This window comes from Apodemus sylvaticus, chromosome 5 (genome assembly GCF_947179515.1).
Source record: "Apodemus sylvaticus chromosome 5, mApoSyl1.1, whole genome shotgun sequence".
NCBI lineage: Eukaryota > Metazoa > Chordata > Mammalia > Rodentia > Muridae > Apodemus > Apodemus sylvaticus.
Window position 1 is genome coordinate 79059771 of NC_067476.1, and position 26008 is coordinate 79085778.

Below are 26008 nucleotides of genomic sequence, written 5' to 3' on the forward strand. Positions count from 1 at the left end.
AATTTTCTGTATTTAATGTTGAAACTCATAGAACAAGAGAGGGTCTAACAATTTGACAGTTTGTTAGCTAAACCGTACAACAAATAATAGTCTATAGGAAGAGAATGGAAATGTCCAGCTTCATTTGTTTGAGATACCAGAAAGGATTCAGCAACTTAGGAAATAGAAAAGTTGTATTGAGTTTGTCATTTAATATCTGTTCTCCACACTGAGATAGTTTCAAAATGCTTACCGAACATTGAGAACAGATTTGTGAAGGAGTCTTGGCAATCCTTGAGGATCCCTACAATGTCCTCTTTATTGAGGTTTCAACGGATACTTATAGTGACAGACATTCATTTGTTATCCTAAATGCAATCATTGCCATCAATTTTAAGAGGAGCAGGTTTGAGTGAGAGCACACAACCACAAAAGCAAGGTGGGCATAGCTACTATCATGAATGGCAGAACCAGAGAAGCAGCCAGAATAGTGTGATCATACAACTGCATCATACAACTTCCATGATGCTTGTTCATTTATCATGGAGTCATCTCTAGAAGTGAAAAACTAGGGAAATTGCTTACATTCTTCCTTGGTTTGTACAAGAAAAAATAGTCACTGGGAAGTAGAGGCATTGTCTAAACCACTTAAGCAGCTTAGTAACTGGGAAGTGGGCAGACCATGTGAGAATTTTGAGGTGAATTCTAACATAAGTTTGCTTTTGTGAGCAGATAGTCAATGGTAATTCTAAAGGTGTGCTTCAAAAGGAAGGAATTGTGATGTAACAAAAATTTGAGACTTCATAGGCAATGCCCAGCTAATTATGCAGTTAGTATGTATGCTCACGTAGAATGCATGATGGCTTAGGTTCCAACCCCAGTACCACAGTGTATGTAATGACTTGTACCTGTAATCACAGTACCTGGGATATATGGATTCAGGAGAATCAGAAGTTTAAGATAGTCCTTGGTTATTAGACTGGCCTGGAATACAATATCCTCTGAATATACACAAAACAAATATATATATATATATATATATATATATGTGAATGATTAAACTGTAGCTACTAATGGCCATCATGTTAAGGACTGGTTTAAAAATGAAAAAGAAAACATTTGCATTCTAAAGAGGAAAGGAAACTGACTCAATCCATATTTGAGTCATATTCTTTTCTTATGGAAGATAGAACCCAAGAGAGATTAAGTCAAACATTTGACTTGAGGAAATCATTGAAAGGTCTTGTTCCCCTAGCAATGTTTAGCAAAATATAAGATAGATAAATATGGGTGGGATTTTTTGAAAGTAAAGGCAAACCTTAAAAAAGATTTCATCCTGCTTATATGTAACTTATATTTAAGTTCAGATAACTGGAACTTATTCTTGCCTCTTGGGTACAGAATGAAAGGTTTTATTGGGTCAGGAATTATTTCAAAGAAGATATTACTATTAATATTGTGAACACTACTCCTTATTGTCTGTAATTATAATTTGTTGATGAAATATTTGTGACACCTTATGTTTTCTCTGTGGTATCTGCTAAATCCAGAAAACTACAATACGTATGTTCATTGAAATTTTGTAAACATCAGCTTCAAGGGCAAAGCCAGCATGGAGACTAAAATTTGCAAAGGGCTAACTCATGGCAGAGACAAACCTTAATTCTAGATTAGTAGAATAGCTAGCCTGCAGTTACCTTACAGACACTGGACTCCAGTGGTACAGACATACAACTCTAATTCATGTACACCAGAGTATGAGCATTACCAAGAAAGTTGTAGGGAAAGGGAAGTCAGAGGCCTGGGAGCGAAACTGGTAGACTACAGAGTTTCTAAAGTCTCAATCACAAAGATTCTCGTGTACATTTTTCTTCCAGTATGTTTGACTTTATCTTTTACAGGTAGGTCAATTGTTCATTTGGGATTTATTTTAATACATGGCACATAGTATACACCCAAATTCAAAGTTAGGAAGGGATATCTCAAGTCTTGGTATGCTTTTGTGGAAAGGCAACTATTCATTCAATAAAGTTGTCTTCTGACATTGTCAAAATCAATTCTTGAAGATTTCATCCAAGGCTCTGTGACAGAGCTCTTGCCTAGCTTTCATGAAGCCATGGGTACAATCCAATTTAAAAGAGAAAAGTAAATCAATTGCCTTCAAGCATTTTAGGTTACTTTTCCTTTTTCTTATCAGACTTCTACTTATCTTTAAAGATCAATCTGGAAAACCTAATTTTCAGAAAAATCTCAATTTTTTCTATTTGTTCATTATATCTTGCATTCAGGGTCACTTAGAAACTATTTGTGGATTTTCGATGATTACTTCCAGCTGTATAATTGGAAATAATTCATATTCTGACTGATGTGCATGTCACTGTCATCTGAATTTTATACCAAATGACACATAGTTCATATATTTTATAACTTTTTGACTAAATAAGATCCAAACTAATGAATATATCATGTAAAAATATATATTTATCTCTGTTCAATATATATATATTGAATATGTATAGAAATAAATTCGTATATGTTGTATTCTGTAGCTGCCTGCAGCTACTATGAACTCTGTTGCTGGAACAGAAGCTGAGGGATGTATGGGGAAGGGCAAAAAGAAAGAGGCCAGGATGATATTTTAGCGATCAATGTAAGTGAGACCTTTTAACAGTTTGGGCAAGCCCTTCCCCCCCAGACCCTGGTCTGAGTTCCTGGAAGTCATCTGGCATGTTCCCTGGGTGTTGGCTCCACTGCTCAGGCATCTGGGCAGGTCACCTGCTTAATTCAGGAATTCATAGATCTGGAGGAACAATGAACTTCACCTTCACTCTGAGCCTTCCACCCTAGGTGGAACAGGATCCTGCTGTAACCTACTTCCCTATTATGCCCTAAGGTCAGATTTTCTACCCTAAGACCTTGTCCCTGGCCAATGTCAAGTTCCTACCATGTGGCATGACTCCCCAATATGGCTGTACACACACACACACACACACACACACACACACACACACACACACACATATATATATATATATATATAATGTATATGATATGTATATTTCCATAACCAAATAATGTGAAAGTAGGATAGCTTCATGCAAGTATTGATGAAGAAAATGAGTAGTTTGTGAGGGCATGCTCTCTGTCCCTAATTCTCAGCGGTGCCCAGTTGTAATTGTTGTACCTGCCTGAAGCAGGTCCTACTATGTACTGAGAGTGAAATTACCTAGAAGTTTCAGGATTACCTTCTATCACTTTAAAATTCTCAGTAGATAAAAGATGGGCCTCACTTTTTATGGTCTTTAAGGAAAGGTTTCTGACTCCCTATTGAGTCATGTTTCCTCTTAAAACCAGCTATGTCCACTGATAGGCTATTGGCTACCTCCAAGCAACCACACCTTCTTGATCATAGAAGAATCCTGTTGATTATGCCAGACATGCTCAGAAAATGTAAAGCAATTTCCTCACACAAAATAGTGACACCTCCCAAATTGCTTTTGTTGTGAAAGGTGACATAACCACATGTTCCCATGTTCAGAAGTAGACATGTTTGGGAAGACATCACTCAAACAGACTTTGCTATAATACTATAATGCTATTAAGAATTAATTTGTTGCATTTGTCTCTTCTGCTGTTTTGGGAATGCTTTATGGAACAGGGCCTGTGCATAAACTCATGTAGATTTCAACTCTTAAATGACTGAGAATATCATCTACGCTCAGAGAAACATGTAGATAGAGTTGAAATTTTTGCAAAAACCACAGGGAGAAAATGGAAAACATGCTGTATTTCATTTGTGTCATTTCAAATAGGCAGTTGCTTCCTTGATCTTCTTTTTTGATTAATAAAGTAATAATGTAGGCTAGTTTGTATCTCCTTTATGTGATAGATTCTGTTTCTAACACAAGAATACAATTTCCATCAGTCTGCAAATCATTTAACTGTTTCCAAATGACAACTATAATTTGTCCTCAGCTGCTCCTTGATGTGCTAAAAGAAACAGAAAACCAAGGCACTTGTGTGAACAGTTTAAACAATAAGCAGCCATTGGCTTAATTATCTTGTTCAACAAGCATCTCTATATGAATCCAATTTTTGTTGTCTAACTCTTTAAGATGATTTTATTATCTGTAGCTGTTGTCTTATCCTATGTCATTTATTTCTCATAGCTTACTTTTTGACATTTTGTTGATTCTTTGTGACTTTCACATGATGTACCCCAGACCCACTCATCTGCCCGTCCTCTCTTGTCTGCCCTCTGCTCTTGCAAACTTCTCTCCAAATGAAACTAAAAAACTCACAAACACACAATCAGACAAAAACAACCAAAACAAAACAAAGCATAGAAAAAACTCACTGTGGAAGCTGTCGTGTGCCTCAGTGTGTCCTTCAGTATACTCCATTCTCCACACATCTACTTACAAATGTTCGTTACAATGAGTCGTTGATCTGGTTCGAGGCCTCTGAGTTCTGTACCACAATCAATAGTGGAACCTTACCAGGTTCCTCCCACTTATCCTGTTGTTGTCCTGTGTCATGGAGATCCTACAGCTTTACAGGATCAGCAGGACTGACCCTGTCACTTACTTGAACAGTTCACAGGTGATGTAGATTTTCAGCTGAGACAACTCAAAAGTCCTGATTCTGGGCCTAGGTTGTAGCTACCAGCTCTCCCATGTCTGTACCACCAGGATGGGCTCTCTAGCATTCCTCCACTAGGCCACCCAATGCTACCATTAGCAGGAGGCAGGGGCCACTCTTCTGTTCTCATGACCTCAGACTGGCTCAACTGCACACCTACCTGCAGAGCCAGCTCAAATTTGTTGTCTCAGTGAGTTGCAGGAACTGCTTTCCCAAGTGTTGCATCTGGTGAGGGGCAGAGACAGTTTAACTGTTTTCATGACCAGACCAGGGCCAGCTCTCCAGACTGCCTCAGTTGGCAAGGGCTAGCTAGCATCACCTCCATGTCCATACCACCACACATCAGATGAGTACTGTACCAGTTCTCCCATGCTTACACCCTAGCAGGGGAGGGGGCCTGGCTCATCTGCCCACTCAATATGAGGCAGCTCTGCTGTACTGTACAGGTGATATGCAGTGTCACCTCTCCTGAGTGTTGCAGTTGGCACAGGACATGGTCAATTCTCCAGAATGGCAAAGCCAGAGAGGGCCAGGGCCAGTTCTGTGCAGCCCTTGGGTATCTATATGGTCCCAGGCAGCTGGGGATATCCATGTGGTCTCTAATTGTAATATGAGTCACAGACATCATCATAGACATTGACCCTTGCACCTGCATGACCACATATGGCCTTCAGTAGCAATACAAGCTGGGGCTTCACTATGTCCTCAGGTAGAGGGACTAATTACTCATGACCTCTCAAGTCTCACATGTCCAGTTCCATCTCTCTTCATAATATTCAAGCCGTTCTGCATCTTTCTCTCCCATCTGTTCACCACATATTTGCCCATTGTTGTAGCTCATGCTGCAACCAGACACGTGACTAATAGGCCTCTGTGAAGCCCCTTCTGACTGCCTTGTGTGGTCTCCTGGTAGATGGGCCTTTAGGTTTCTACAGTCTGCCTGTGTGACAAGTAGTCTATGCGACAGGTGGGTCTATGGCCCTCTTCCCACTCTTGCATTGCTTGATGTGGCAGTAGCAGTGCCTCTGTCTACAGCCTGCCAGTGCTGTGCAGCAACAGACTGGTTTCTAGAAGTTTGTCATGGAATATGCTGGGTTGGCATGGCCGTGTGGCCCTCTCGATGTCTTCTTCCTCCCTGGCTACATTAGTGGCTGAAAGAAGGCCTCTGTGTGACTGCAGTCCATCCATACAGAGGCACATAGGTCTCTATTTTTACTTAAATTTAATGTACAGATAATTCATGCCAGAAATTATATTTACTACTATAAATGATAGAAAACACAGACACGTTTTCAGTGTTTTTGATGTTCTCTAGAGAAATCATATAATTATGAAAAAAAAAGTATGTAGTATGGTAGGATATAAAGATCATGCCCAATGTAAAAATGATGTATTTTTAAGTTTTTAGAGAGAAAAATTGTGAAATTGGAAGGCAATATGGAACCTATTCAACAAGAAAGTAACTCTGAAAGATAAGTAAGCGCTTGTGAGGCAGACATGAGACAGGAGAATTCTGGGAGTGAAAGAGCGACTAACCCCTGGTTCTGGAAAGACTCAGTGCAGCAGTGTAGGGGAATTCCAGAACAGGGAAGCGGGAAGGGGTGGATGGAGGAACGGGGGAGGGAAGAGGGCTTATGGGACTTGCAGGGAGTGGGGACCCAGAAAAGGGGAAATCATTTGAAATGTAAATAAAAAATATATCAATAAAAAAAAAGAAAGAGCGACTAAAACAAGGAAGAGAAATGCTTCGGACTAATCTAGGAAGCTGGAAGTGTTCTGGTTGTACTAGTAAACAGTGCAAATTCACTTACAAAACCACCTGCACCACAGATAAGGGATTCTGTGGGCAAAGACTATTGTGTCACAATAGAGTGTTCTCCTAGCATGTTTGACAAACCTTCATCCCACACCTACCATCTTTGCTCCCTTGCAAAAAAGAATTCATACATAGCCTTACAGGTTTACACTATTTTTATTTCTTTCTTATACCATAGTACTAGGAAATTGATATCACTTGATATTATATATCTTAATTAATAGCACTGCAAACTCAGAGTCATCTAAAAGGTAACTAAAGAGTCTATAATCAACTACCTAATTATAATCTCTAATTATAAGAATGACCATCATTACAAACAGAAATGACCATCATTACAAATAGAAATGAATATATGTAACATGCTCTGCACGGGGATTGACACCAAACAAATGCTTCGCAGAAGTGTTCAGTGCTTTGTACAATTGCGGGTGCTTTCTTCTTGTATGTATCAGGTAAAGATCATAAACAGATTGAGTTGAAGAAGGGAGGAAGAGGCTTTAAGTCACTGTGTGCTCCGGGAGTGTGTGCAGAACTTAGTGGAATGAAAGTGGAGTGTAATCAGAGACACTCTTGGGGGATAAAAAATGCCCAAAGAGGATGCTGAGAAGCCAGCGGGGTATGAATATATGAGTGGGAGTGGAACAGTGGGAATGATCCGAGTGAAATTCAATTTGAGCACTAATTTTTCACCTTGGGACCATGGAGGAAGCAAATGCCATACCTGGAGTTGCTATGTTTATATTCAGCCATAGACAAGCTTACACCCGAAAGCAGTTAGTTCAAGGTCACACACTTCTGTGATGCCTTTGACACTTGGAGAAAGGAAAGGGATGACCATATTAAAGCTACAGTATCTGAATTTTTAGAGGCATGGTGAGGGCAAACTGACATTTTCTTTAATAGACTTTCTAAAATAGCTCATACACACACACACACACACACACACACACACACACACACACACACACACACAATGTAACTCTACCTTCCAACCTGGCTTGGCTCAATGAGATCGGTAGAGAGTAGGATGAAGAGTTGTCTAAACATCACAGGGCAGGGTTCTCCTCTTGCTTTTGCTCCTTAAACTGTTTTTGTCACACTTGCTATTTTGATACATTGTTAAAGAAGAGCACAGAAGTAGCCAGGCTGGTCAGGTAGCAGGCAGAGAAAATAAGCCTCAGGAACTGACACCTTGGCATAGAATATTTTAATAATGAGTGTTCTCATTAGATGTCAGCAACTATGCTACCAATTGCACCTGCACTATTTCATCACCAGCCTCGCCACTGTCTGGGATAGGTGCTTCAGATTACTGCTAACGTATTAGAGGTTTGTAGGGGTTGAATAACTTCAGTTACAAAACTAGCAAGTAGTAAAATTTTGGTCTGTGCAGGGTGTTGGACTGAAGATCCAAGCATTTATCCAGATTTTTATGTATAGAATTAGATGTTTCTAATTTCTAAACTTCTACTTCTGTATTTTATGTTTTGATTTGATTGCATATAAATAAAACCAGAGAAATAGCTATTATTTATTTAAGTGCATGTCCTTCTTAGACCTCTGTGCTCACCTTTAGCAGTACTAAACCATTGTCTTTCTGGTGCATATCATTTTTTAATTTATTATGGTATTCTTACAACATTTTTAATGCAGCACCTGCTTTGAGTTGCTATGTCAATAGAGAATTAATAAGAGAGATAAGGTTTAGGCTGCTATGGACAACACAATCTGCCTAGACAAATAAATAAATCTATAGATAAAAAGAAAAACATGGATAAGTGCTGTCCAGAAACAAATTAAACCAGTGCTGTAAGCAGACATTGGGTGGGCACTGCAACTGCTTCTAAGTGATGTGTTCTCTTAGAAGATCAGGGAGAATGGTGCCAAAAAGAACAGAGGGAAAGATGAGCAAGGCTCTATGTGGGCACAGAAGGGGGTCAATGCCGAGGACAAAGTGCAGGGACGGGTGATGTGGAGGAAAGGTTAAGGAAAGGCTGAGAGGAGGTCAAAGGCAGGCAAAGAATGATTTCACAAGTCAATATAAGAAATTTTAATTTTACTCCTGCTACACTGAGATACCTTTGAATGAATTCTATTCTACTTCACAAGGAACTATTGTCCTCAAAGACAGATCTGAGTATAGCAAAAAAGTTAAAGATACCAGGAAAATCTAATTTTACCTTGACTTTATCAGTTCAAATTTCATGCAAAAATGAGCAAAAAGCCCCTAAACCCTTTCAGAAGCTTCGTTTCTAACTGAAAGGTATGATGTTTGACACTTTCATCAATCAGTGGGTGCCATTAATCTGCATATTGTGTTACAGGGAGCTGCCATCCTTCTGACTTTTCCTTTTCTTTATGTTTTTAACTTTTTTCTACTTCTTGGGAAATTAATTCATGTCATTTCCCTTGGAAATCAGTGGCATTTGACTGCACAGGCACTTAGAGGCACCCTTCTGTGACTGTAAGTTTAGTTTAATTATACTGCTTGTCAGCAGCACCTGAAGAAAAAGAGCCAGCTGCTGGGACTAGGGTCAGGGATATATGGGGGAACCCTTAGGATACCCAACATTCACGTGTAAAGTGGATTGCACTGTGTGGACAGGGCTGTGTGGAGAGGCTCCTGAAATGGTTGGATGTGTGAGCGGGGCTGGCACTTGCTTCATAACATTGTTCTCATGTTGTGCCTTGCTGTAAAAAGAACACTTGTAAGATGTCATCCATTTCACTTTAGAATTTCTTTCTTTTCCTTTCTTTCTTTCTTTCTTTGTTTCTTTCTTTCTTTCTTTCTTTCTTTCTTTTTTTGAGAAATGCACTTAGAAACTTAGAGAAGACTGATATGTTTTGGGAAGGGTTGAATACTGTCAGTCATACTGTTTGGTTGTTCTACAGAACGCATGTCTCCAGGCAGAAATCTAATGAAAGTTAAAATCTGAATGCAAAGATCCAAACAGCCATCAATCCACTGGATATTAGGCTTTAATAAATTTAACGTCATCAACATTAATAAATAGACCATGCATCTGATATAGTCTTTTTAACTTTGTATTTTGCCACACGTTTACATGTTAACAAATCCAAATAAACATATGAAAAGCATTGAATGATCTAATTATTAAGATGTGGGAAAGAATTAGTCATCAAATGAAAGGTTTGTTTTATATTTTTTAATTTGTTGCATTAAATTTATCTGGCTAACAGAACAGTCCCAATATGGTAATGCCACTCCTATTTTGCTACAGTAGAACATTGAATGTAATATTTATGCAAATTAATATTATTTTGTAAGTTCCAACACAGGTAGTTTGTGCACCAACCTCACTCTTTCCAACTACAAAGCTGCTACCTTGGTTAAGCTTGCCATAATTTTCAATCGTTTCCTCGTTGATCTCCAGGGTCTCAGTGGTTCTGCTCCTCTGAAAATTCTTCTGCAAATGTCCCCTGCAATCTTTTAGTAAACCTCAAATTTATTACACCTTTTCTTAATTCAATATCTCTAAATTAAATCCCTACTCTTTTTCTGCAAACACCTCCAAAAGACAAAATGAAATTGTCCTTAACCTGAATAGTCTCTGTGGATTCATCTTCTTTTATCACAAATTCTTCTGAATCTTCTGCCACATATCTGAGATCTTTCTAATGCACAAGTGAACAGCTGCCCAAGCTTCCGTTCACCAATATAAGCAATAAGTATTTGTCCAATAAACAGATAGACAGGACTGGATTAAATTGCTAGTGCTTATGTGAAAAATTTCATTTAACATACATTTTTTTTTTTGAGACAGGTTTTCTCTGTGTAGCCCTGACTGTCCTGGAACTCACTCTGTAGACCAGGCTGGCCTCGAACTCAGAAATCCGCCTGCCTCTGCCTCCCAAGTGCTGGGATTACAGGCGTGTGCCACCACGGCTGGGCTCATTTAACATACATTTTATGAAGGCTAAGGAGACATAAATTTATAGCCTCAGGTTTATAAAAAGGACAATAAAAAAGAAATGTCATAGACAAGGGAAGAGAGCTTTATTCTTTATTTATTGAAATTTTATGATTTTCACATTTGCTAAATATAATTGCAAAAGAATCAATGCATAAGTTAGTTTAAGAAAGAAATCCATATGAGAACTTTAAATGCATCTCCTTACATCAATAAAAAATGTATTTTTTAATTAGTTGAAGTTTGTGGCATAAAAATTGTTATTCCAATTGTTGTCCAAATGAAAATGCGAATTTCTACAAAAAAAATCTCTAAAATTTCATTAAAAATTCATTCTGGCAAATTGGGAATCAAACTTAAAAGTATCAAGCACACAATTATTGCATGTTCACCAAGATTTTACTTGTGCAACAATACCACAACTTTGAAGCATATTTCTTGGTACTTACCTGTTACAAGTGTATTTACTCAATTTTCAATTAATATTCTAAAAACAAGCATTGATGACTGAAAATTATATAAATTCAGTCAAGAAAGTCCTATATAAACTCTATGCTTGTTTTGGTAAATCATATTTCTTTATATTCACCAGGCTTATTTATCAGGAGTATTATTTTACTCATGTGATAAGTATTTCCAATTTCTGTGTCAATATAATAGAATGAACCACATTAAGGACATTTTTTCCTCTTATAAATGTTTTGGCCATTACGGGTGCTAGAGACCTCAGTCAGTAAAAGTATCTGTTTGCTGTGTAAATATGAGTTTGGTCCCCAAGGACACTTATGAAAAATGAGATCCATAAAGCACAGTTGTGATTTGGGGTCTGTGAAGACAGAAACAAGAGCATCTCTGGGCTTCCTGGCTGCAAACTAAATTTCCATGGTCAGTGAGCGACTGTCTTAAGGATATAACATAGAGAACTTGTCTTTGTCAGGGTTTCTATTCCTGCACAAAACATCGTGACCAAGAAGCAAGTTAGGGAGGAAAGGGCTTATTCAGCTTATATTTCCACATTGTTGTTCATCACTAAAGGAAGTCAGAACTGAAACTCTAGCAGGTTGGGAAACAGGAGCTGATGCAGAGGCCACGGAGGGATGTTTCTTACTGACTTGCTTCCCTGGCTTGCTTAGCTTTCTTTCTTTTCTCTTTTCTTTTCTTTTTTAAAATTTATTATATATTCTTTATTTACATTTCAAATGTTGTCCCCTTTTTTTGTTTCTCCCCAAAGAATCCCCTAACACATCGCCCCACCCCTGCTCACCAATCCACCCACTCTAGCTTCCCTGTCCTGGCATTCCTCTATACTGGGGCACCCTTCTTGGGCCAAGGGCATTTCCTCTCTTTGATGTCCAACAAAGCAATCCTCTGCTGCATATGCATCTGGAGCCATGGATCCCTTCATGTGTACTCTTTGGTTGGTAGTTTAGTCCCTGGGACCTCTGGGGGAACTGGGTGGTTCATATTGTTGTTCCTGCTATGGAGCTGCAAACTCCTTCAGCTCCTTTGGTCCTTTCTCTAGCTCCTCCATTGGAGACCCTGTGCTCAGTTCAATGGCTAGCTGAGAGTGTCCCCTTCTGTATTTGTTATGCACTGGCAGAACCTCCCAGGTGAGAGCTATATCAGGCTCTTGACAGCAAGCATTTGCTTGCATCCACATTAGTGTCTGGGTTTTGTAACTGTATATGGGATGGATTCCTACAGACTACCAGCCCAGGGATGGCACCACCCACAATGGGCCCTCTGCTCTTGATCACTGATTGAGAAAATGCCTTATAGCTGAATCTCATGGAGGAATTTCCTCAACCAGAAATCTTTTCTCTGTGATAACTCTGGCTTGTGACAAGTTGACACACAAAAATCAGCCAGTACAGAGCTTAAGAACAGAGCACCCAAATCATCCTCTAATCTCTGAGTTCATGTATCCAAACACACACACACACACACACACACACACACACAAAGTCATGTTTACCTCTGATCTTCACAATAAGCTCTCATATATTAATACACATATGTAAACATACACATTCTTAACAAAATGTGCATATAAATACACAAATGTATGCAAATATGTTGCACAATAGAAACTTAGGCATTTAAAAAAATTTGCTATCCTAACACTGAGTCATGTGTTACTAAATCAGTAGAAGCTTGGAATCACAGATGTGCTACTGAATCTTCAGTGTGAAAGATTTGAAATATGATGTCTATGTGCTTAGTTTCCAGAAAGAACAATGGTAATGTGGCGCAGAAGACAAAGCTATAGTTTCGTAAATCTGCACTGCGGGGCTAATGCTGGAAAACAGTGCATTCCAAAGGAGTTGTTTAGAATCAAGTGCTGATTTAGCTGGATAAAATGCAGCTGTCTTATCAAATTACACAACTGGATTCACACCATCTACTAATTCCTGGAGGAATTTTAAAGATACCTTTATGGGTGATTTTCTTCCCAGTGTAGTGATTCCTAAATTAGATGGTTTTAAAAACAGAAAGAAAAAAAAAAAGCCTCTAGAATCTATTCAGAAGGATTATCTCTGTTAGAAACTGTAGAGAAAGGAAATGTGCTTTGTTAGGTCTAAGGTCACCATTTCACAAGAATTCCTAAAATGTAATTGAATCTAAGCAAATTTTGAACTAACTGACAAATTGTCATACATTTTTAAAAAGTTGTTCTTTGTATGACTTTAAGTAACTCTAGTCATTTGTAGCAGTACTCAACTTATTTTAAATGATGAAAACTCCTCCCATGAGCACAACTTCTTCACTAATGTCCTTACTTTACATTGTTTTTTTTTTTTTTGTAAAGGGTAACTTTCTATGGAGAATAGTAGGCTTTGCCACTTCTTCAAACAGTATTTCTACATATCTAATAATCATTGTATATCAGGGTGAAGAGATTGAATTCAGGTAGCTTCACAATGACATTTCTTTCCTTTTTAAAAAATAATCCATATCTACTGCTGCGAAAGGAACAAACTGGAGACACTACCTATGTATTTACAGGGAATCTTTTATACAACATATTTTCCCTCCATGAAGTTACTACTAAGCTATCCTTCTTAAAGGAAGCTAATGGTCCCTTCTTGTCTTCAGGTCTTTCCACTTACATTCTTTCAATATTCTGATTACATTGTATAATAACTTATAACATGTGTGTTGGATGTGTATGCATATTAGGGTACATGTACATATCTACCCATATATAAAAAGATGCAGGAGGTGTCTTTATTGGTCACTTTCTCACTTATATGGTTAGAAAGTGTTTCTCATTGAACCTGAGTTCAATGACTTGATCAGAGTGGTCACTCAGGAAGCTCCAGAGATTTCTTATCTCTGCATCCCCAGTTCTGGGATTATAGGTGAGTACACGTATGCCTTTCATGGAAGTGACTAGTAATAGCATTCAGGTCCTAGAAATTCTGCAGCATGCAGTTTATTGACTTAAGGCATGGTACTAGCTCCCTGACTCATCATTAAATTAGTAGAACTATCTATCAAATTTTTCATTCAAACAAGTCACTTATCAAATCAATCAAGATCTATTAAGAAGCAAAGTATCAGACACTGTGGTAATCAGGCTGGGTCCCAATAAGTGTTAAAGTGGCTAGCTCCTCCTTATACCTACTATTCCCAGTCTGTGGCTCCTTGTTGTTGTATATAGAACATAATTTTTCCTTTATCATTCCCTTCCTCATATTTTCTCATTTGTTTTTCCCTTCCCAAACTAGTATTAAAGAAGAGTATAATAAACAAACAAATAAACATGCTGGAGAATTCTCTGGGTATATGCCCAAGAGTGTTATAGCTGGGTCCTCTGGAAGTGTCATGCCCAATTTTCTGAGGAACCACCAAACTGATTTCCAGAGTGGTTGTACCAGCTTGCAATCCTACCAGCAGTAGATGAGTGTTCTGCTTTCTCCACATCTTTGCCAGCACCTGCTGTCTCCTGAGTTTTTGATCTTAGCCATTCTGACTGGTGTGAGGTAGAATCTCAGGGTTGTTTTGATTTGCATTTCCTTGGTGACTAAGGATGTTGAACATTTCTTTAGGTGCTTCTCAGCCATTGGCTATTCCTCAGTTGAACATTCTTTATTTAGCTCTGACCCCATTTTTTAATAAAATTATTTGCTTCTCTGGAGTCTAACTTCTTGAGTTCTTTGTATATATTGGATACCAGCCCTCTGTTGGATGTAGGGTTGAAGATGGCCTTGTTGGACATCAAAGGGAGGAGAGGCCCTTGATCCTGAGAAGGCTAAATGCTCCAGTATAGATGAATGCCAGGACAAGGAAGCAGGAATTGGTAGATTAGTGAGGGGGAGCTGGAAGGGGGATGGGCTAGGGGGTTTTTGGGAGAGGAAATCAGGAAAGAGGATATTTACATTTAAAATGTAAATAAAGAATATATCTAATAAAAAAGAAAGAAAAATACAAATCAAAAAACAGCAAGAACACTAGAATGCTATCAAACAACCTTAGTCAGGTCTGAAAAGTATAGAAAAGACGGCTAAAGGAGATATTTCCACATTGTCAGGTAAATGGGATGCATGGGAATTAGTGTTAGGCAACAATAGGGGATTTTTAAATCCCCTATTTGTTGGAATGCATCAAATGACCATAACGTGAGGATATACAGTGGACTGTACAGGCAAGATAAAAACTAAGACAAATATTAAAATCCAAGAAAGAACAAGCAGTAAATCTAGATGGTGTAAATGCTGCATATTTGAGTTGCCATCACGAAAAGAATATATTAGAAATAATTATCTGAAAATGTACTTGCACTTTAGTATATCCATCTATATTACTAGAATCTAAGAATATAGCTTGTTGAGATGCCTCCTAGTTCTGAAGCTCTGTCTGTTATATTGCCTAATAACTCATATGACCACAAAAATATAGCATTTAATATTAAAGTAAATTTTAAGTTAATTTAGTAGGCTTAATTCATATCAGCTTGTGTGAATTACAGAGGTGAATTTGATATGATTATTCTCTGTTTAATATAGATTTGGAACTGAAAAAGAGAACTCTCAGGTTTTGCTCCATAAAATAATGACTCAGACCTAAAAATATATACTATCCCCTGACAAAATTGCCTACAGTCACCCCTTAAATGTAATGAGCAACACGATATACACAGTCTTTTTTTATTATTATTTTTAAACAAAGTTGCTGAATTTGTGCTATTTACTGGTTTGTGTTTCTGATTACAAGATGCTGTCCCCTGCTGTTTGTTAAAGATTATACCAATTCACAGTCACCAACCCAGAGAGAAATATGACAATTTTATTTTATACAAATATCTTAACATCAAAAGATATAAATGTGGACTTCTGTGTACCTGAAGAAGAAAGCCACCATGGCAGCATTACACTCCCTCTTCCCAGGTTATCTCACACCAGTGACATTCATTTCTAGACAGGGTTTTGATAAGAGGAAGAACCGATGAATTGAAAAAATGAGGATGGGATGACCTATTTACTAGGCAATTATTTCTTTTGAAAGACAGCTTATAAATGATCTTAAATACACACACACACACACACACACACACACACACACACACCCAAAGTATAATTGACAGCCTTGCTGGTTAGATATATACACTTGTGTGTCTTAACAACTGAAATTACATGTGTGCTTTTAGCACAGTTCCCTTGCCAAGTCTTTATTTTGGTTCACTTTAACCAAGGCCACCCAGCAGTATACAACAGTGCCATCTCCATACAAAACTACAAACTCTCCTCTGGGTATCCACACTGATAATAAAAGCCAGCATGTTCATGACTGTTTTCTATATGACAACTGCTCTCCATGTTACCGAAAACTTGGAATTTATGGGAAACTAGAAGAAGTGAAATTGACTGGATCTGGGTTCAATATTTAGCTGCCACTTACCAAGTATATCATCTGACATTTCACTTTGTCTACCTTCAAAATCATTCAGATGTTGGAATACTAAATAGTGATGCATAAAAGAGGCTGCGAGACATCATATGCGTGTGTGATTAATAATTGGCTATGAATGCAAATATGAATAACAGATGACCAACTCAGTGCCACAAAGAGCAAATAGGCAACTGTGGTACGGTAAATATGCAGGGAGAAGCTAAGCAGAACTGGAACATCTTCCATGATTCCCTTCTTAGCATCATTCCTTCCTTTTGTGTCACTTGAGAGAATACTTCTGAAGGGAGTTAAAAGTGTCCAGTGACAGCTAGTATAACCCAATTTGAATAAACATACTGTTGGTCTTCCCTATGCTGTCTATTTCCCTAAAAAGAACACTTGAATTCCAAATACCTTTCAGTTTACTTTCAAATGTGGGGTCCAACTCCTCTGAGTCCATCAGGAGCATCTAGGGGAAGTACTTTCCAATGTTTCACCAGTGGGTAAATGGTGCTTGACCAACACAAATTGAAGTTATAATCAATGGCCTACTAGCATTTGTGAATGAGGCCATGTAGCATCTGTTTAAGTATAAAAGTATTAACTCCTTCACAAATTCACATTGTATATGAGTTACAACTACATCAAAGCTCTCCAAAAACATATTGAGAAACCATAAGCAAATGTAGCTGATCTGAGATGAGGGTATTTTCCCTTGCAGGTGATGGCATCTGAAATCCATATTACAGCTTCTCCTTCATCTTCAAAGAAATGTATAGATATCAATTTTTGGACTCCAAAGAACTAAAGATATAATGCTTTGCATATAATACAAAGGGGAAAAGAACATTTGTCATGAACTTGGATAGGCTTTTGATGTTTCTTTAGTAACACAAATGGTTTTGCTTTTATTATTTTTTTTTTTGAGCCAAGAGTGCATTCTGATATTCGGAATGTTAGAAAAGAAACACGCACACACACACACACACACACACACACACACACCAGACCAAACCTACCATCCTAAAAGGCCCAAAGGTCTTTACTAGGAGAAGTGAAACAGAAATCTTTATTTACCTTCAGTTCCAACAGGCACAGTCCCTGATAGTTAGAATCATCATTTTAACTTTCATTTGGCCTCATAAATCAAATATGCTTGGGAAACGTAAAATGAGTGACTGTAGCTAATGGAAAGAGCTTTGTGATAATTATATAGCAGAGAAAAATGACAAAATAGGTAACTCTTTGCATCATTGTTCTGTGGTCCGTGTCCCTGCTTCTTAGGAAAAGCAGTGGAGTTGAAATTTGCCAAGTGCTCTTCTAACACTGGTTGATGGAAAAGCCTACATTCAGGAGCGAGGGCAGCTGGGATTGAGTTGTCAAGCTGTCCCGAATGTCTTGTACAAACTGAACAGGCCAATTTACTGCAACACTGCATAGACTGAAGGCTCCTATCTGGCTTTTACACTTGTTTCCTCCTGGAGAGATTACCTGCTCCCCCACGCTTTCCCTCCCGAGCAGCTCCTGAGCTACCCCGGATTCCTCCTGAAAAAACAGTTCTCCAAAGGAGAGCAATCTTAATCCCTACCTTGGGACCAGCCTGCTGGACTTCCTAGAGAGGCTCCTACCATCACTCTGAAAGCAAAAGCTTCCTGTTTGTTGATAATTTTGAATCAAGTGGTGAATTGATTTCAATATCTTCTCTTTTGTACCTTAAAAGTCTAGGCTTTCGGGGTGAAAACCGGCAAGCTTTAAAAAATAAAAATAAAATTGACAACTCCCACACAGCCTGAATTGCTTTTTCTTTTTACAAGCCTCTGACGGTGAGGTACTGCTTTAAAACGGCTTTTTTTCCGACTCTCCCCTCCAGGTGGCAGCAGTGCCACACCTCAATGGTTCCAATCCCCTCTTCCCTGACTTCAAGTGTTAATGCAATTGACCAATCACTGCTAAGATGATGGGAGGTAATTGGGTAATTGTATTTTACTGATCTCTAGCGGAGAAAGGGAAAGGGAAAGGGGCAAGAAAGAGGGCCAGAGGAGGGGAAGGGACTGCAGTCCTAGAACGCTTTGGGGAGTCAGGACCCTAAGTAAAAGGATCTGGCATTGGTGGGAAGTCTAGACTGGCAGACGCTGCCAACCGCTCAGAGAGCGCATTCATTTATCTGGGAAGAGAGGAGAGGGAGAGAGTTCACCGCGAAGTGGATGGAAGGGGATCCGGGTTTCCGCGGCACAGAGAGTCGCGAGCCGGGACTATGGCACTGAGACCGGCGCGGTGCAGCTGCGCACCCGAGGACGCGTCTCCTCCAAAAGGATCAGCGGGCGTCGGGAACGGCTGCGCACAGCGGAACCAACTTGTGGCTCCAGACCGTCCCCAAAGCAGCTGGAAATGAGATCAAAGCTGCAGTTTCATTCCAGAAGGATGAGAGGAGCCAGTGATTAGAGATTTTTTTTTAACCCTCTTCATTCCTGTTTCGTTACTCCCCCTTTTTTCTTTAAATATATTTTTTAAATATTTTTTTCCTTTTTAAAATTACCTAAGACCACGTCAGCCCCGTCATTGTTGCTTTCCCTGCTTGAAATAAAAACCTAGCCTGAACTTCCACAACCTTGGGGACTCGAGATCTACTGCCGAATGATGGAGAAGGGGACACCCGTGCTGGCAGGGGCCGCTGGCGAGGGACGGCATCAAGCGTCTCTCCTGTGATCCCAGCCCTGATCGCCGAGTTCAGCTATACCTGGAGGACCTGTACCCAGTGCTGGGAATGGGGGAGGGGACCCAGTGAAAGCCACCCCAGCCTTAAAAAAAAAAAAAAAAGTAGCTGACCGGGGGCGGAACGGGTTTGTTCTTGACAGCTGACGGAGCCTTGAAATTTTCCTCCTCTACCTCCGCCCCCTCCCCCGCCCCTGCCCCCCGCACTCCATTTAACGTGAGATTATGAAATCGCAGAGGCGGTGGAGGGAAGGCGACGGGATCTAACAAGGAGTTTGGAGGGGCGAGGGGGAAGGTGGCTGGGTGGCTGAAATCAAAAATCCAATTGCGCACTGGGTTGTGATGAGAAATCTAATCAGATCTTTGACGAAGGGGCCGGCCGGAAGGGTAGCCGGTGGGGGCAGTTGATCCCTAAATTCTCCGAAGGGAAAGCTGGGGAAAGGAATCGAGGATGTAAAGAAAAGACTTTTTTGTTCTTTTTTTCTTTCTTTTCTTTTCTTTCTTTCTTTTTCTTTTTTCTTTTCTTTTTCTTTTTTACTCCCGGAGGAGGTGGCTGTTGGGTGCCTTGCTAAAATGAAGGATACGGGACGCAGCTCTCTCTTGGAGCAGAAGGCAGAGGATAAGCTGATGGTGCCACAGAGAAGAAAGAATGAAGCTTTTTCTTGTGAGACCTGGATCGTAACATAAATGTGTTTATGGCCACATGGGGAGCATTGGGGGGGAAATGAAATAAGCTGATGTCAGACCTGCGGGGCTTGGTGTGTTCTGACATAAATAATCATAAAATAGCTGCCCCCCTCCCCCAAGGATGTTTGGAAATGGAGAACTGAGGATTCACAAAGAAAAAGTGTGCTCCTTTTTCTCTATAAAAGAGAAAGTACGCCAAGAAGATATTTTTGGAACGAAAAGTTTGGGGCTTTTTTTAGAAAAGTAAAGACCCGATACATATATTTTTTTTCTTTTGGAATTCCCCACAAGAGGAGCGGAAATTAATAATACATCTGCAAAGAAATTCCACTGAAGAAAAGTTGACCGTGGAAGAACGAAGCATTGATTGGGAAAGAAATCAGCAGAGGACTCTTGCCCGTGTTGACTAAAATTGAAGGATAATTGCAGTTGGATTTTTTTTTTCTTCACCAACCTTCTTTTTGTGTTTTCTTTCTTGTTTTCTTTTGGTGTCAAGACCATGCATTCTTTCTTATTCTTAACCACCTGGATTTCCCTCGGGATGTAGCTGTGCTGAAATACAGTGAGTGATCCTAATTTTCTTATTTATCAGGGAAGAAAAATGTTCATTAATTTAGTGTTCTGGTTCTCTTTCCTTCCCCCTCCCCCCTCGCTGTGGTTTTCAAGGACCTGGCTATTGGGAACAAGAAAATGAGGGCCAGGGTGGCCCACGCAGTTGTTCCGTCAAGCTGTGCTTATTGATAAGTCGGACTGCTATAATGATGCAGGTTGTCTGCATTCTACACAAATGCCTTTGCAAGTGTTCAGTATGGTGAAGGGAAGGAAAAAACAAAACCTCTCCATGAATGCTGCTGCAGTGTGGGGTGCAGATGCAAGTGATTGACACTCTAGAATGCATTTAAGTTACCAGGAAACCCCAGAGTTAGAGGCACAAATGTTGGCTATTGGAAATCGAAAGGGCCCAATTTAAATTTCATTATCCAACCTGACACTGCAGATCCACAGAATGTGTTATCACAAAACTATGATACTCAGTCAGGTGAAGGATGGCTTCTGGCTAATGGGTAAGAGGGAATGACTGGTGTAGCAGAGGAAGTGGTAGAGTGCTTCCTGCACTCCGACTAAATGTGGTCTTTGCATTCCCTGGGGGCTTCAGTGATGAAACTATGACTGGATCAAGAAGGACCCATTCACCCCACCCCTTGCAACTTCAGATTCCCTTGGTTCTTAAAGACGTGGCACACAGATTGTCGAGGACCTGAATGTTTAGCATGGGCAATATGAGGAACCCTTCCAAACACCACTAAGATACAGCTCTTGAGAAAAAGGCATTCATTTACCATCCTGTGATAACTTAGAAAGGAAGGCCAAAGGAAAGATTTGTGTGTTGAGTACCAAAGCTTATCATGGACCAAGTTTGCTTTGAAAGAAAGAAGGCAGGGAAAGCAAGCAAAGCAACAAATAAAAGTAAATAATAATTAAGTAAAAGAGAAGGCTGCAAGGGATTTGAGAGGCTGGGACCTGCAGGAACCCCCTCCCCCGACCTCTATCAGAGTCTTAGAGCTTGTCTGCTGTACAGAATGCTTTCACCCCAACCTCTGACACCCCTCAATGTCCCTCTCTGGAGGCTTCTATTAGAATCATGAACTCTCAGGTAACTTGAGAGCCAAATCACATATTACATGCTAACAAAAGAGGAAACTGAGGCCGATAGAGAAAGCATAATTCCTTGGTTAATGACCAAACAAGTCTGAGACAGATGACTCACACAAGCCTCAGAGAAGCAGACAAGTTTTGAATCCAAACTAGGAAGGAATCTGGCACATATAGGAGGATCACAGCTGCCATTTTTTTTTTTATTCAAGCGAGAAAGGCACAGTGATCTAGAGATGATGAAGTAAACTTCTGTCAGTGTAGACATCAAGATTTCTAAGTGCCAATATCCTTCTCTCTTCTTCTCTCCTCTCCTCTCCTCTCCTCTCCTCTCCTCTCCTCTCCTCTCCTCTCCTCTCCTCTCCTCTCCTCTCCTCTCCTCTCCTCTTCTCTCCTCTCCTCTCCTTTCCCCTCCCCTCTCCTCTCCCTCTTATCCTCTCTCTGCCTGTCTCATGGTTCACAAAACTCTAGCTTTAAAAAATTTAAATCCCAGAGGATCCACAAATCTGAAATATCCCAAAGGAGATACACCGCAGCTGCCTCCTGAGTACCCTGTTAGTGTTGGGCACGTTTACTGCTCTGAGTGGTAGACTCTAGAGAGTCATTAAGGATCTGTGGAGTTAGATTTATATTAGAGAGGTGATAATAGAAACCAGAAACACCCTGCTAACAGCATCTAAATCTGTTCTTTCACTCCCATCATCTGTTCTTATCCTTCTTGTTATCTTGTTATTCCTTAACTAAGGTAGCCTTCAGCCAAGCACTTCCCTAATTTATTTTTCTAGGCACATGTTTCCTGTTGGGAAACACAGACTCTGTAGGAATTTACCTACTTATGAAAACACATGTGCAAATTATTTTCCTTCGGAACTCTATGGAGGTTTCTACCTATTTTACTCTCTGTCTGTCTCTTTCTTTCTCTCATTTTGTGTTGTGTGTGTGTGTTGTGTGTGTGTGTGCTGTTTGTGTGCTAGTCTGCTATGATCTGTATGGTTATTGTTGTTAATTCACCATTCTTAGTCATGTAACAAAGCAAGTTATACAAAGTTGTTGACCATCTGCAACTTAGTACGACACAGAAGTAAGAAGAAAATGTCTTGAGGTTTTCCTTACTTTGTAGTTCAAGTTTAAGCTTTGTCTGGAAAACTGGCCCTGCAAGTATGTTGTGTCTGCTAATCAGGAGATTTGATTCTAATCATCTTTGTTTTCCATAAAAATTTTCTCAATACTGAACACTACTCCCATCAGACCACAAACTACATTTTTTATGTTCAACATTGTCATGGCTTTTCTATCCCCTCCCTTCTTCACAAATAGGTAGATGTTGCCAAGAGGAGGAGAGGAAGGTAAGAAAAAGACATCATCTATTTGAAATCTGTGCCAGAACGAAGCTCCCTCTCCCTGAACTGATCAGGTGTTTGAAGGTGTTCCTTGTAAGGTGAATTCCTTTGCCACTATTGCACTCAGGTGCCCAGAATAAGCTTGGGAATCACTTGGCTCCAAAATATGAACAAGTTTTTCATGGGATAGGAAAGAAATCCTGGCTAGGATGGAGTTGAAATCCTACCAAATGACTGCTTCAGCTCCAGCTGTATACACTCAGTGCATTTGCGCTAGGTAGGTAAACGTATACAGAGCAGTATGCTGAGACCACAGACCCATAAAGCTGCAGCTTTGTACTATTTTTAAAGTTATTTCAAATTTGTTCCTCTTGCATCCTTTGAGCAACATTTTACATTTCTCCATCCCTCATCTTTCTTCTTTTGCTTGTGGGTTGAGAATAATGTCTAACTTGTTGATAGATTATACTTGTTTTGTAAATTATAAGTCATGGACTGTAAAACCTCAGCACAGTAGTCTCTCTCAAGTTGTCTGTCTGTCATGGGCATTCCTGAGTTAATTCATGTATATCTGCTTCCTGAGGATGAATGAAGTGTGACCAAGTACTTTAAGGATCTGTTAGTTATGCTCAAGAACAGTGACCATGGGACTGAGCTTAAATTCCTCGTATGGTTTTCCTTCCAAAGCCTTATCGGAATGGGTTGTTTAGAATATACTGTGATTGATATATATAATTTATAAAAAGAGATCTGAACAAAAAATACCTAAAGGTTAATTTAAGCATAATGAAAGAATGATATAGCTGTACCTATCATGTTGTCTGCTTTTTATCTTAAAGTTGTATAAGGTAACCTTCGACTTTAAGTGTCCTCTGGTTACATCTTGTTCTGGAATGCATAAATAAAGACAAACATCTTTGCAATTATATTATTTAAATGAGATAGTACATCATTCCATTGTAGCTATTAAGAGCCCAAATTTCACTCCCTTGATGGGAGGGCTTCCTATTCTGATGTGTAGACTCAATCTGAATATGGGGAAAGATGAAGGAACAGCCATAATTAAGTCTTAATAATAGTATGTGAAACAGAACATTAATTTTCCTGTGGTCTAAGCAGCGGGTCTTCACCATGATTTATTTGTCTACCGTAGTAGTCTTGTATTCTGTCCATGTGCTAAGTGGACTTCCTAAGTACTCTCCTACCTTTAATAATAACAAGATGAAGCTTACCTTTTAGTCATAGTGACAGATGACATCTGCATTATATTTGTAACCTGTGTATAATAATCCAGTCAACTTGGTGTATAGCTGCATCGTGTTTTGATCACTGAACTTGTGAAAACACTTTAAAATCAGGAAGGGTTTGGAAAGGAATCCTAAGGTTTGTCATTCTCACTTTCCATTAACATAATTGAAAACCTAACCTGAAAATGCTCGCCATTTGGTACATCTTATATTTTGTGTGTTTTCTAAAATTAATAAAGAAATCAGGTAGAACTCAGGTGCTTATATTCAAAATGAACTCAAATAACTTTATTGGGACATATGGATTATATTTATCATTTAGCCAATTGCAACCAAGATGCTTATCTGTAAATTAGAGATAACCAAATGAAACTGAGTAGCAGAAAAATTGTATCAGGTTTCTTTCTGTCATGTACTGGAAGCATTCAATAATTCCACTCTTAAATTAATCATCTGTCTATGTACAGATAGTGTGTGGTTTAGAAACAAGAGTAAAAACGAATTATGGACAGGATTAAATTTGGTGTTGCTGATGGCATCTTGACACACTCAGCGGTCACTTGGGACTCACGATCTTCGGTTGAAGAGTTGCCTCATTAGATTGGTCTGTGGCTATGTTGGTGCAAGTATTTCCTGATTGTTGATGGAGGTAGAAGAGCACAGCCTACTATGGGAGGTACCATCTTTGAACACATAGACAAGGGTTGTATAAACAAGGTAGGCTGGGCCTTAGGTACCAAAGCAGTAAGCAGCATTCATTCATGGTTTGTGATTCGTTTCCTTCTCTTTGGTTCCCACCATGATTTCTGTTTAACTTCCCTGAATCAAGGGCTATAAGCTGCAAACTAATGCTAACAGGTTCCTCCCGGAAGTGTTACTGGCCACATTATTTATGGTAGCAACAGAATTACCTGCCAGTCACACAGCTTTCAAACACACTTGGAGTTATCTCAGTGAAACAGTCATCGAACTTGTGATTTGTGAATTGTGAATAATTACTTTGTTATACTTTGTGAATTGTGAATAAAATACACTGTATCCATGTATACATTGGCTGGGTTGGCCAGAGGTTTATATAATAGTTAACAAAACTTGATTTGTAAGCAATATCTTAGAAAACTCTAGGGGAGGGGGGCAGATCAAGAATCTATGATGTCTTGATGTCTACATTTCCTTCAAAATTATTTTAGTCAATAATTATCAAATTGATAGACAATATTCTGTGGCTGAAACAGTGTACTAGGTACTTTCTCCCAAGAAATAGGCTGTGATTTTCTCTGTCCTGCCCTCAGAAACTCAGAATACATACATGCAAAAATTTCCAGTCTGTTGATGACTAATCGCGCATCATTTAATAATCCTATAAAAATAATAATCCTATAAAAAATTCAAGACTATGTATGTGTATCTGTATATACTTTTAGACATGCAAATCACTGGGAATGCACACACACACACACACACACACACACACACACACACACACGAAAGATTGTTCCTAGGAATCTAAGAAGGTTAATGACAATTCCTCATAATTGTTCTGGCTGGATACACAGAGAGGAAGAAGAGAGGCTATCTTGTATTGAAAGTACTGAAGTCTGAACATTTTGTGATCCAGTACATTTTTCTTATTTTTGTCATGGGTGGACTGGTGATATTTGGCATGTCTCATATGAGCTCCTTTGTCCTTATAGTCTCTTCTGTTCAAGCACTAGGAACCTGAGATTGAGTTTATAGCTAACTACCTAGGAATTCATGTTTGCTGGTGATTAAGAGCATATAATAACCTGATGACAGGAAACTAGTGATGAAGAGGTGAACAGAACCAGGACATCATTTTAACCTGGCACATAAAATGATGAAAGGGAAAAGAAAAAAACCTAAAGGGTGTTCAAATAACTTATCATAATTTTAGAGTAGAGAAATATTATAACTCTTTTTCAGCAACTGCTAGTTTTGTCCCTAAGTTGCCAATTAGAACTTAAGCATCTCAGTTTCCCACATTGCAAAACTGGCTACCTCTTTCTTTATCTTTACAGTTGAGGAAAGCTATGATATCCAGTACAGACACTTAGACATTAGTCAAACAAAGAGAACTTTAATATC

The 26008-nt window shown here is 39.2% G+C and overlaps 1 protein-coding gene across 1 annotated transcript in view; it reads left to right on the forward strand.

Annotated features, from left to right (window-relative positions):
* Window positions 1–20062: 20062 nt before the first annotated feature.
* Lrrc4c (leucine rich repeat containing 4C) overlaps window positions 20063–26008 on the forward strand; it is a 159910-nt gene continuing 153964 nt past the window's right edge. Inside the window, exon 1 of the mRNA XM_052183070.1 lies at window positions 20063–20224. The gene's annotated coding sequence lies outside the window, so the exon portion shown is untranslated. The remainder of the gene's footprint in view (window positions 20225–26008) is intronic.